Raw genomic sequence first — 11,537 nt, 5'->3', positions numbered from 1 at the left:
TGGGTATAAACTTTTATATTTTCTGTGTTTGGTCTTATTATATATATATATATAAATATATTTGAAAAGTAACATAGTTCACTGTTTATTAGCCATGTGTAACTATAACTGAGCTTTATATTTTCTAGTTTTGCTTGTGTACATATAATTTATTCTCCAACAGACACGCTTATTTTTGCTCCACTGAAATCACCAGGTGCATGAATTTACTATTGCGTTGCTTCATTATTCTAGCCAGGACAAGTGGTGCAAAGTTATTTGCTACAATATTGATGTAGAAACCATTCATTTCATATGAAAATTACAGAAATCACTGTAGAAAATACAGAGATGAAAAAACAAGGGTTGATTCCCCGCCCCCCACATTTATAACAGTTGTGAGTGGACTCAGAAAAATTGCTTTGACTGTTATGACTTGCAGGGGGAAGTGAAAGCCAAAGTGACTCTCTTGATTTAAGGATATTTCAAAGGTGGGAGTTCTTGCACCACACCACGGAGATACAGTATGTGTATAGTTCTGCTTCAGAAAAAGTACAAACATGAGTTACTTGTACATCTCATTTCCCACACAATTTAGGGCACATTCACAGCAAACATTTAAAGCACTTTGATACCACTTTAAGCAGCCGGGGCCTCCCCCCCAAAATTGTGGGAACTGTTGTTTGTTAAGGGTGTTGAAAGTTGTAGGAGACCACTGTTCCCCTCACAGATCTATAATTTCCTGAGTGGCTTAATGGACTATCCATCTTCACAGGGAACTCTGAGAAATGTAGGTCTGCGAGGGAAACGGGGATCTCCTAACAACACTTAGCACTCGTATCAAACTACAGCTTCTGGAACCGTGCTGTTTACCTCAGGGGGCAATTCATCAGTTCTTCATCAGATAAACTACCCACAAAGCATATAGAAGCATGAACTGTTTTTCCCAAGCCATTTACTATCTGCTATGTCTTGCTTCCAAACAGCTGGGTACACATGCACTGAGCTGAAAGTATGAAACATACGCATATCAGTCAAAATGGCATCCTGCCTTTTGGTGGGGGTGGGTTTGCCTCCCTCTTGGGGGAAAGGAGACTTGAGTTGGTCTCTGGGTTGATCTAGGGCCATGTAGGTCTGTGGACCTTCCTATTTAAGGTTGCCCCACCCCCTCTTTTCCTTTTGCAGCATCCTCCCTCCCTTTATAGCAGACTTTCTCAACCATGGGTCCCCAGATGTTGTTGGACTACAACTCCCAGCATTCCTAGCCTGCATGGCCAGTGGTCAGGGGTGATGAGAACTGTAGTTCAATAACATCTGGGGACCAAAGGTTGCACTGTAATGTGGCCATTGGCTACCTGCATTTGGTACTTGGGGCTTCTTATTTCCACTTACTTCACACTGTAGAGCATCTTGGGTCGATGTGGTATTATTTGAATGTTTGGCATTCAGTGTGGACAGGTAAGGAAAGGTAAGATCTGACTTTTATGCCACCCTGAGGCGTTATGGGGATGGGGGGGCACTGTTATCACCAAGAGCTGGTGACTTGTGAAGTTCTTAGATGTTCTCTTGGGGCCACAGTGAATGCTGGACAGTGGGGTACAGGTACACAGGTTGGCATTCATATACACAAATTGGAACAGTTTCTCTCTGTCCATGTCTGCAGAGCACATAACCCGATAGTTTACATGCTGATGGGTGAGGGACAATTCTCTCATATAAAAGCATGGATCCCCCTGCCCACACTTATTTGTTTGCTAATTGGCAGATCCTCTAATTGGTTATATTTTAATATGCATAACCTTTCCCCCACATAATAAGGTGTCTTGAGTCTTCTTTCTGAAAGTGAGGGAAATAAGTGTTTACCTGCTCACCTAGTATGAAAACAGCTGTTGCTGTGTTTGTTAATTAATTGCTGCTAGAGCTAATCCATCATTAAAAGTTATTGCCAAATCCATCAATACAATTTGTCCCAGGCCTTCATTTCAACCACTGGCTACAAAAGCAACAAGACTTGATTTTAGTAATTGTTTAATTTGTTACTTCACAGATACAAAGCCATTCCATCTAATAATGAAATAGCCCCATCAAATCAATCAATCAGAGCACAACTGAAATTGTGGGGTTGTACACCTGACAGCAGACCAAATGGCACGTAGTAAATTCAATCTTACATGCAAATTCTTGAAGGGATGAAATTACTTTTCAAGACTGAAATATACTCAGTCGCAAAGTGATTTCATGCTCTTTATTCAGCTCATAGTGGTGAGGAGGAATGGAAGTCCCCTCAAAGTATCTGCTTTATATACATTATTTACACAATGGGCTGCACGTGATTGGCTAATTCCGGACTTCTCCTGTAGGCCATTCAGGCTGTGGATTCACTTCTATCTGGAGCTGGATTGGGTGGCTCCTGCCGACCAAGCATACTGCTGCATTGTTCTAGGACCAATCAGACTGCTGCATTCTGAATCCTATTGTTCTAGGACCAATCAGACTGCTGCATTTTGGATCCTATTGTTCTAGGACCAATCAGACTGCCGCAGTTTGGATCCTATTCAACTCAGTACATAACAAAGACGGACGGTTATTAGTATGGTGGGTTGTAGGTGTATCACATTACAATTTGATCTGTCTTGGGATTGCCCAGTAGAGGGAGATTGGGGGAATCAGATTCAGTGTTTCTTAAGGGTGAATCATCACCAGAGATAAGGGTGTACCACTCAGGAGCAGGCAAGATGAAGTACATGTGACTTAAGAATATATAAAGAAAACACAAAGCACAAAACAAAAGAAAGCAGAGAAGTAAACCTCAACATTACTAAGGTAAGTAGGTGTCATAAGTCCTGTGTAGGTGTCATGGTCAGGCCCTGAGAAGGAGTGGGAATGTTTTGGGGAGTTAGAGCAGGAGGATATTGAGGAGGGGCCCACATGAGGTGGTGGTAGCAGATTCAGACCCCAAGAGATGTTGGATTCTGGGGATAGTTCCAGTGGGTTAAGGGCTGGAGGTCTGGCCACTGAAGAAGACTCAGACAAACTGTGAGAAATACCTCCATTATAGAAATGCCTCACTTAGCTTCTCTTGTCTAGAAGCTGCCTCTGGCACCTTCTGATGCTACACAGAAACCTCACCCATTCAGGGGAGGCAGCTGAAAGTAAAGGATGGAAAATGCAAGGTAACAAGATAGCAAAAAGAGGGGAGATTAGGAGATGAAAGTATAATAAAAAAACTATAATAATAATAGATCAACCTACCACAAAAGGTTATGAAAGATTAGGAGAGGAAAGTATAATAAAAAACTATAATAATAATAGATCAACCTACCACAAAAGGTTATGAGGATACAATGTGGGGAGGCATGTATGTCACCGTGAGCTCCTTGGAGGAAGAGCAGCATCAGATATCTTAAATAATAATAGAAATGAGCATGCACCATTTAAAATAGTCATCTTGAAACAACACCATTGCAACAGTACTGCTGGCACTGAAAGTTAATGACTAAAAATGGTGGCAGAATGGACGTGGGTTGGGTGTGTCAGAACCCACAGCATCTGATCCTGGTCTGTGTTAGAGAGATGTACATCTTGGCTAACTCTGCTTAGAGAAGAAATGAACAATGATTCTAAAATGCATTGATCAAATCAAAGCCATTCTTTTCTTGAATGAAGATTCACATCTGCACCAATGGAATGACTGCAATTTGTTCAATTTCAGATTTGCCTTGAAAATTTGCCATTCTCTAGTCATACTTCTTCACAATTAGTGTCAAAAATTAGCAGTGTCTTTGCTTAAGGGACATAAACTCAATTTCATACAATTAGAACAGCACCAAAGCTCTCCTCAACCCCCTCCCTCAAGTAAATGCCTTTGAAATGCTTCAGGCTTTTGTCATGGCATCAGGATGCAAGAATACAAATAAGTTACTGTAGGGAATCTTGATTAAAGCCAAATGCCGTCCAATTATTTATCTGTTGCCCAAATCCTGTCCTTAAATACTTGGCGATGCTTTTGTGTTTCTGGTGACTGTGATTAAAATTCGCTATAGCGATGCCTGAAAGAGCTTGATGCATTCATTTTAAAGCTCAGTGACATATTTTTGATCACAAATAACAAAGGTCTCACAAAGGAATCGTGTGCATTTGGAGGGTGTTAATTGCTCTTCATCAATCTCTCTCCTTTTTTTACGCTCTATTGTCTCCCTGTGAAACGTGCATCGGTGCAAACAGGCAAGCACAAAGAGAGAAACTGCACCACTTCTAAATTTTCTTTCTGGGTAAATGATGTGGCAAGTCTGGCTTGAGCTCACACATTTGGCCAAGACTTTTCAAATCCAGACGCGAGAACTACAGTGGACCTTGTGTTACTCCAGCAATGAAGGGCGTGTGTAGATACCACATAGTAGGAGGCAGGCAAAGACAGCGGGAGGACTAGAAGGAGCAACATCTTACTGACCTCCCATGAAACCTCTGCTGGATTCCACCAGCTAGCAGCCATATCATCTACACTCCACCTGAAGGAACAGGTTCATTGTCTGGCAGTACTCCTGGATTCCAGCTTCTCACCAGAGTCTCAAATGGTTTCTGTGGCTAGGAGTGCTTAGGCTGATTCACCAGTTACAGCCTTCCTGCAATTGGGATAACCTGGCCTCAGTTGTCCATGGTCTGGTGAACTCTCACCTGGTTTTGATTTTAGTCATTATTAGACAGAGTGGCTGTATATATTTGAAGTAAATTAAAAGTGAGTCTTAATGGTGCTAAGGTAAGTGGAATAATCAGAGCCTAGCACTACCGAATTGGATCCTCTGTTCCACTAAAAACAGGAGAAAAGAGTCAGTGTTTCTCATTCAGCCCTTTTGGAGATGGGCACAACACTGTGGTTGATTGTGGCAGACAGAGACAGATGGTATTCCAACAGTCTAGGCTGGGCCTGTGGAAGGGAAGTGGGATGATCCTCCCACCTACTTGTGTTCCATGTGCCGCCTGTGCCTTGAAGCACGGACCTCATGCCTGTATACTAGGGACTGTGCACAGAATCTCCAATCTGTCCTGTGGCTCCAGATTGTGGCCCCACATGCAGAGAATCCCTTGAGCAGGAGGAGCAGCCAACATCCCACAAGATTGCGTCCTCTGCTAGTAAGCATGGTGCTCTTTCAGGGGCAGGGTATTGGAAGGAGAAGCCAGGGAGGAAAGCCCACAGCCTGTAACCAAGCCCAAAGCCCTGCCAAAGGCACCCTCCACTCCTATCTTCTCCCAGAAAGTTGCAGCTGGTAAGGTAGACACCTCCAACTTTTTTGAGATCTCCCAGATAGGACTTAACCCCTCCAAGACTGCCATTTTAGGGGGTGCTATGGCCTAATGACTCTATGTTGGGCATCTAGAAAGCACCTCCCCTGGACTCCTTTAATGGAGTAGCCTCAATTCCCTGAAGCAGGGGGTGGGTGGGCTCCCAACCCTGCCCCTGCCTAGACTAAGGGCTGAAACCAATGCATTATCTGCCAACAAGTTGTGACAATTGCTATGAGGTAGGCAAAACTCTCAATTTGCCCGCAGTCAAATTCTTCCCTGGCCCCAAATATGGCAACTGAATATTTCCATAGCAAGGTCATACACAGAATCTGCCTGCCCACCTGCGGGCAGGGCCATATGCTACATTGGATGGGAGGGTGAGGAATTCAGCTTTGACAGAGCTGGCAGGCCCATCGAGGCATCTTTATAAGTCCAGTGAAGACCAAGAGCTAAAGTCTTCACTCAGGTCCACCACAAAGACCTGCCCAGCCCCTGACTGCCTGTGATAGGTTTGTTCAAATGCAGCTTGCCTGTGATAGGTCTGTTTGAATACAAGTCTCCCAGCAACCTACATGGCCAGAGCAGGATGGAGTGTTGTGTCCAAATGGTTGTGCAGGGCTGGAAGTTCATCCCGGGCTCAGACAGCAGTTGTGCAAGGCCGCAATAGTCACTTGCCATTATATGAAGGAGGGATGTGGGTGGCGCTGTGGGTTAAATCACAGAGCCTAGGACTTGCCGATCAGAAGGTCGGCGGTTTAAATCCCCGCGACAGGGTGAGCTCCTGTTGCTCGGTCCCTGCTCCTGCCAACGTAGCAGTTCGAAAGCACGTCAAAGTGCAAGTAGATAAATAGGTACCGCTCTGGTGGGAAGGTAAACAGTGCTTCCGTGCGCTGCTCTGGTTCACCAGAAGCAGCTTAGTCATGCTGGCCACATGACCTGGATGCTCCATCACCCAACAAAGCAAAATGAGCGCCGCAACCCCAGAGTCGGTCACGACTGGACCTAATGGTCAGGGGTCCCTTTACCTTTTATTATATGAAGGTAAGAGGTCCTTTTGCCTTGGAAAGTGTTTTGGTTTGTCAGATGGACTTATTCCCCCTCTCTTCTCCCTGTATGCTGTTCTGCGGGTTCTCCAGACTGCTCCCCCCATGCCCAGGGCTAATTTTGGGGTCACAGTGGGAATAGAGGGTGGAAAGCCCCATTGCACAAACAAAATTCCTTGTACAAGGCTTCCCCTGATGAGACTCATTTGTTGAATTCTGTCCCTACTCTTTGGATACAGTGCCCAACTTGGCTTTTGGAAAACATGAGGGTCATGGTTTTGGATTATGGAATGCGTATGAATTGGGATGAGGTGATACAGCATCTATACGGTTCTGCCTTCTTGCTTAGCCTCAGTGGCAGACTATGAACAAATGGACTATACCTCCCTCCTCTCCTCAATAACTTTGCAAAATATATTTTGGAATGCAGGTTGCTTGCTGCAAAATTGTCCAAAGCTGAAGTTTTGGAGCTTCGGCTAAACATAAATATTTTGAAGCAGAAAGCTAGGTTCTGTTCAAGTTGTTAGCACTTTAGTTAGCTTTTTCTGGCTGAAGATACTTTTAAGCCTTTCCGGTTCCCCCACTTACAAGCTGCTAACAACCATTTAATGCCTGAGCAGCTTTGATGTTCTGTTAAACTCTGATAATATGTGTCCATATTCACCCACCTTCGTTTCAGTACATTCAGTCTTTTCCAATCCCTTAGGCTTGTTCGCTGGCTGAGTGCACCAACAACTTTGCCACTTTGATGCCTCTCTTTGAACATAAAATATATATTTGCTTGAGCATTCACTAGACTGCAAGGAAGGATTGGGGAAGTTCTCTTTCTAAAAAAAAAAATAACAATCTTGAATTCTCTTTATAGATTGAATGAGCTCAGAAAAGCAGACTGAACTAAATTTAGGCAGGAAGGTCTTAAAACACAGAGGCAGGGCAATTGGGACTATGGAGTGAAAGAACCACAAAATTTTGGGGGCAGAGGCACTTTCACAGACGGAGAGGCTTCAGCTTAGATAAAATTAATACAATAAAAATGCACAGCCTGGTTGACTTGCTGGATGTTCTCTGTGTACTGATCCTTGAACATGGGGGAGATATTAACATGCTTGGAGACACCCCAAAGTCTGCAGAAGCACAACAGCCCAAAATAACCCATTGAGGACTGAGCACACTCAGTTGTCACATAATGCTGACTGCCTGTTGGATAAAAATCGAGAGGGGAGGGAATAGAAAGGAGTATCCTGGAAGAGGATGTGGCTAGCGAGCTAGAACATTCCACACGGCAACATTTTGTTGCAGGTGCCATTGTAGGTAGGCTGTGTTGAGATGGACAGTGCTGTCTCCAGACTTTTGAGGGTCCTTGAAGAAGACACTACTTGTGCCCCCCTCCCACATACTTAGGGAGTGTACCTCCTCACTGAAGCCTTTAAAAATAGCAGATTACTGTAATGTGGAACCAGGGTGGAATAGATTTCTGAATGAATACATGCAAAATTTACATTGGCTGGAAACAGAATCCCTTCTTGAGAGGACACTGTCCTATAAAGCATTGTAAAACTATTTAAATAAGTAAGTAAATAAAAGCTTTGTGTTCCTCCTAATTAACTGCAGCCAGTGGTATGGAATATTTTTCATCCATGCTCACACCGCCTCCTTTTCTCTTGTATTCTCATGGTGCATTTCCCCATTTATTTCCTATGGAATAGAAATTACTCTACCTATCTTGTATACAGCACTGGGTGGAAACAGTTCTGACAGTGTTCCGTGTGAGCTCTTTTGTGGCTGCTTTCTTTACATTGCAAGGCCAGCTTCATTGCCTTTTGTATGGTGAGCATGGGGATTTTCATAATATTATGTCTTTAGGGATTGTGATTTCACAGCTGAAATACAAAACTGTAAAATCCAGGGCTAAGTGGAAGCTAATAAACCATCTCTGTTAGCATCACCAAGTTTTTAATTCTTCAGTGCAAACATTTGTACATTATTTAGAAGGAGTGGGAGGAATAGGCTGATTCATTAACCACTTCAGCTGAAGGTGCCGTGGAACTTCTTTTAGAAGGCAACAGATTCAGCACTGGCGATGCGAGTGAAAGTCTATTTTCAAAGCATTGCTGAGAGGATGCTAGACTTGAATCAATCAGAACTTTTAGTCAGATTGAAATTTAGTCCCATCATTTAATACTTAAAGCCTAGGAGTGGCAGCATTGTAATTTCCTCAATTTAATACACACAAAGAGAGGAAATCATATTTATTTATTTCAAACAATTTATATACCGCTTGATTGTAAAAAGCCTCAATGCAGTTTACACAAAGAATAAAAGAGCATTTATTAGTAAAAACAATAAAAACTTTCAGAAAATTGAAACCAGCAATAAACTAAAAACACACCAGCATTTTAGCTATCTATTTGAACAAAAATGTTTTTAGCAGGCCTCAAAATGAATACAGTGAAGGCACATGCCTGATAGCAATATCAGGGCTTTTATAACTATGCATACAAGAAAGCAGTTTTTGTATACAAATAGGTTCCATTTGTGTGATCACAAATGATCACCACTAGTGCGTAGTGTTAAATTTTGAAGTTCAGGAGCTCATTGTGACAACTCTCGTAGTCATACCTACAAGCAGAGTCCATTGCCTTCGAACTAAGGAGTCTCCAATAATTTTCAGGCTGCTGTGTTGATCCATTATCTATATCCATGTTCTACACACACACACACACACACACACACACACACACACTGCCTGATGTCATATTATCAGTCCCACTACGGGTATAAATCTTGCTTTGAAGCATTTTGACACATATTATTCCAAGTGGGATCCAGTCAAAGTGTAGTCATAGACTTTCCAGAACCTTTGCAGTAGGACACTGTATTATTTCCTTGTTCTCCTCACCACTGTTCATATAGGGTTGGATTCAGTCTTAGTTATGTTTAGAATAGACTCCCTGAAATCAATGAAACTTAATTACTCTGACTAAGCCTTGATCCGGCCCTTAGTTTTTACAAGTCATCAGAGTTCAGTAGCTGGAGTAATTAAGACAAAGGGTGAGGGGAGAAGAAAACAAAATTACTTTGCTTCACAGGAGATGTGTCATTATTTGTGATGACAAAATAATGCCCTAAAAATAAAGAAAGGAAGTGTCGAGAAGTAAAAATATCTTCATACCAGTTGCAAAAGTTATACTGGGGATATCAGCCTCCAAGACAAAAGAACCTGTGAATGCAGCAAGTGCATGGACACATTATCCGATGTGGCTGCAAGCCTAATAGTAGTAGTAGTAATTAATAATAATAATAATAATAATAATAATAAGCTGTATCCAGTGAAGACTTGAATGAATGGGAGGGGGGAAAGCAACCCCAGTGCAGATTGGTTTCCTCTGCCAGATGTGGGTGGAGATCTCTCAAGAACGAAGACCCTTAGAAAAGCATCACTGCATCCAATGCAATATTAATAACAAATAATTATAATGAAGAAAGGGGGTTAAAGAACCAATAATAGGGTAGCTTTATTAGGACAACCAGTTGTGTTTTTAAATCATCTGTGTTCTTATTATGTCCTATTATGCAGAAATGTGGCAGGTGAAATCTTTCTTCCCTTAGCCTACACTACGGAAGGGATAAGTTGAGTTTGGCTTTAGAATGGACCTTTAAAGGGTCCCAGGACTTCCTGCGCAACAGAATCGTTTGGCTGGTGACAACTGTGTACATAATAACTTAAGAACAAGTCCTCTTGGTTAGCAGCACAATCCCAGTCATAAATACTCAGAAGTAAATCCCTTTGAATTCAGTGGGGTTTATTTCCAGGTAAGTGGAGTTAAGATTGCAGCCTTAACTGTTTCCCTACCACCCACAGCTGCATACAATGAAAGGGAAAATGACATTGTTTCTCGTGCTCCAGAGGGCAGGACCTGAACCAATGGCTTCAAGTTGCAAGAAAGGAGATTCTGACTAAATATCAGGAAGAACTTTCTGACAGTAGCAGCTGTTCAAGAGTAGAACAGACTCCCATGGTGGTGGACTCTCCTTCCTTGGAGCGTTTTAAGCAGAAGCTGGATGGCCATCTGTTATGGATGCTTCAGCTGAGATTCCTGCCTTGCAAGGGGTTGGAATAGATGACCCACAGGAACCCTTCCAACTCAACAATTCTATGATTCTATTATTAACAAACAAAGCAGACGAGGGATTCACGATTTTGTTCAAAAACATATGCTACAATGAGAGGCAGCTATTCAAACAAGAAAACATCTTCAAAATGTCATTGAAACACTTGGGAATTTTTTTAATGAAATGTTTGGCAGAATTTGGCATGCATCCTGCTACCAGTAGGAAGTCTTATACAAGGATTCAGAAAACCCAATGCCATCTGTGGATGGTGGATTTAACACTTAATTAGTTATGGTTTATGCTTGCACTGAACACAGCCAGAATGTTTTAGCAGATGCTGAGCCCACACATAAAGGCAGAAAGATTTCCTCTAGCTGTACTTCCATTAGAGCCAGAAGATTTCTTCATCCTAGGCCAAAGAGTCCACACACAACTAACAGCAGTTTATGGCAGAGGGAGCAAATGGGGACAATATCACCACTGGCTGATAATTTGATAGGAAGCTTAAAAATAAAAGTGTGTGTGTGGATCTGTCTGAAGAAAGCCACTTTCCAGCATTCTACCTACAAGCTCCCAATCCTATGTTTAGGGAAGTTTTTAATGTTTGAAGTTTTTTTCTGTTTTTACTGTTCTGTTGGAAGCCACCCAGAGTGGCTGGGGAAACTCAGCCAGATGGGCAGGGTATAAATATAATAAATATAATAAATATAATAAATATAATAAATATAATAAATATAATAAATATAATAATAATATAATGCATCTTCACACAGAAGGTTAGCTGAACTGGGATGCTCCTGACGTAGTGTGCTTAGGAATTCAGTCCAATTAAGTTAACCTGGATTACAGTTCAGCGGGGATCGAAATTTCCACACTTCACTTTGCTGCATGTTTTGTGATTTTAAATCTCTGCTGGGGCTCTCCCCACAAAGAATACTTGCCTAGATCTAGGCATCCAGGGAATTCTCCTTTTTATTCTGCCATATCTATTGTATTATTTAACCACAAAACCAACAGTTTGACGACTGGCCACCCTTGAACAGGTTCCCTGTTCAAGCCCTAGCAGGCTTAATGACATTCAATTAGTATAATAAACGTGAAGGAAATACCGTACATTGC

The 11,537-nt window shown here is 42.2% G+C and overlaps 1 long non-coding RNA gene across 1 annotated transcript; it reads right to left on the bottom strand.

The window, feature by feature from the left end:
• Positions 1-3,074: 3,074 nt before the first annotated feature.
• On the bottom strand, positions 3,075-5,703 carry LOC309527475. Its single transcript, XR_014217255.1, has 4 exons — positions 5,604-5,703; positions 4,430-4,653; positions 3,302-3,381; positions 3,075-3,125 (listed from the first exon to the last, which is right to left on the bottom strand). It is a non-coding gene; the product is annotated as an uncharacterized lncRNA (long non-coding RNA).
• Between the last annotated feature and the right edge of the window lie 5,834 nt (positions 5,704-11,537).

The sequence above is a fragment of the Podarcis vaucheri genome (assembly GCF_965113315.1).
Source record: "Podarcis vaucheri genome assembly, chromosome: 2".
In the NCBI taxonomy this organism is placed as follows: Eukaryota; Metazoa; Chordata; class Lepidosauria; order Squamata; family Lacertidae; genus Podarcis; species Podarcis vaucheri.
The sequence above is the reverse complement of the archived record's forward strand: the minus strand, read 5'-3'. Positions and strand labels throughout refer to the sequence as shown.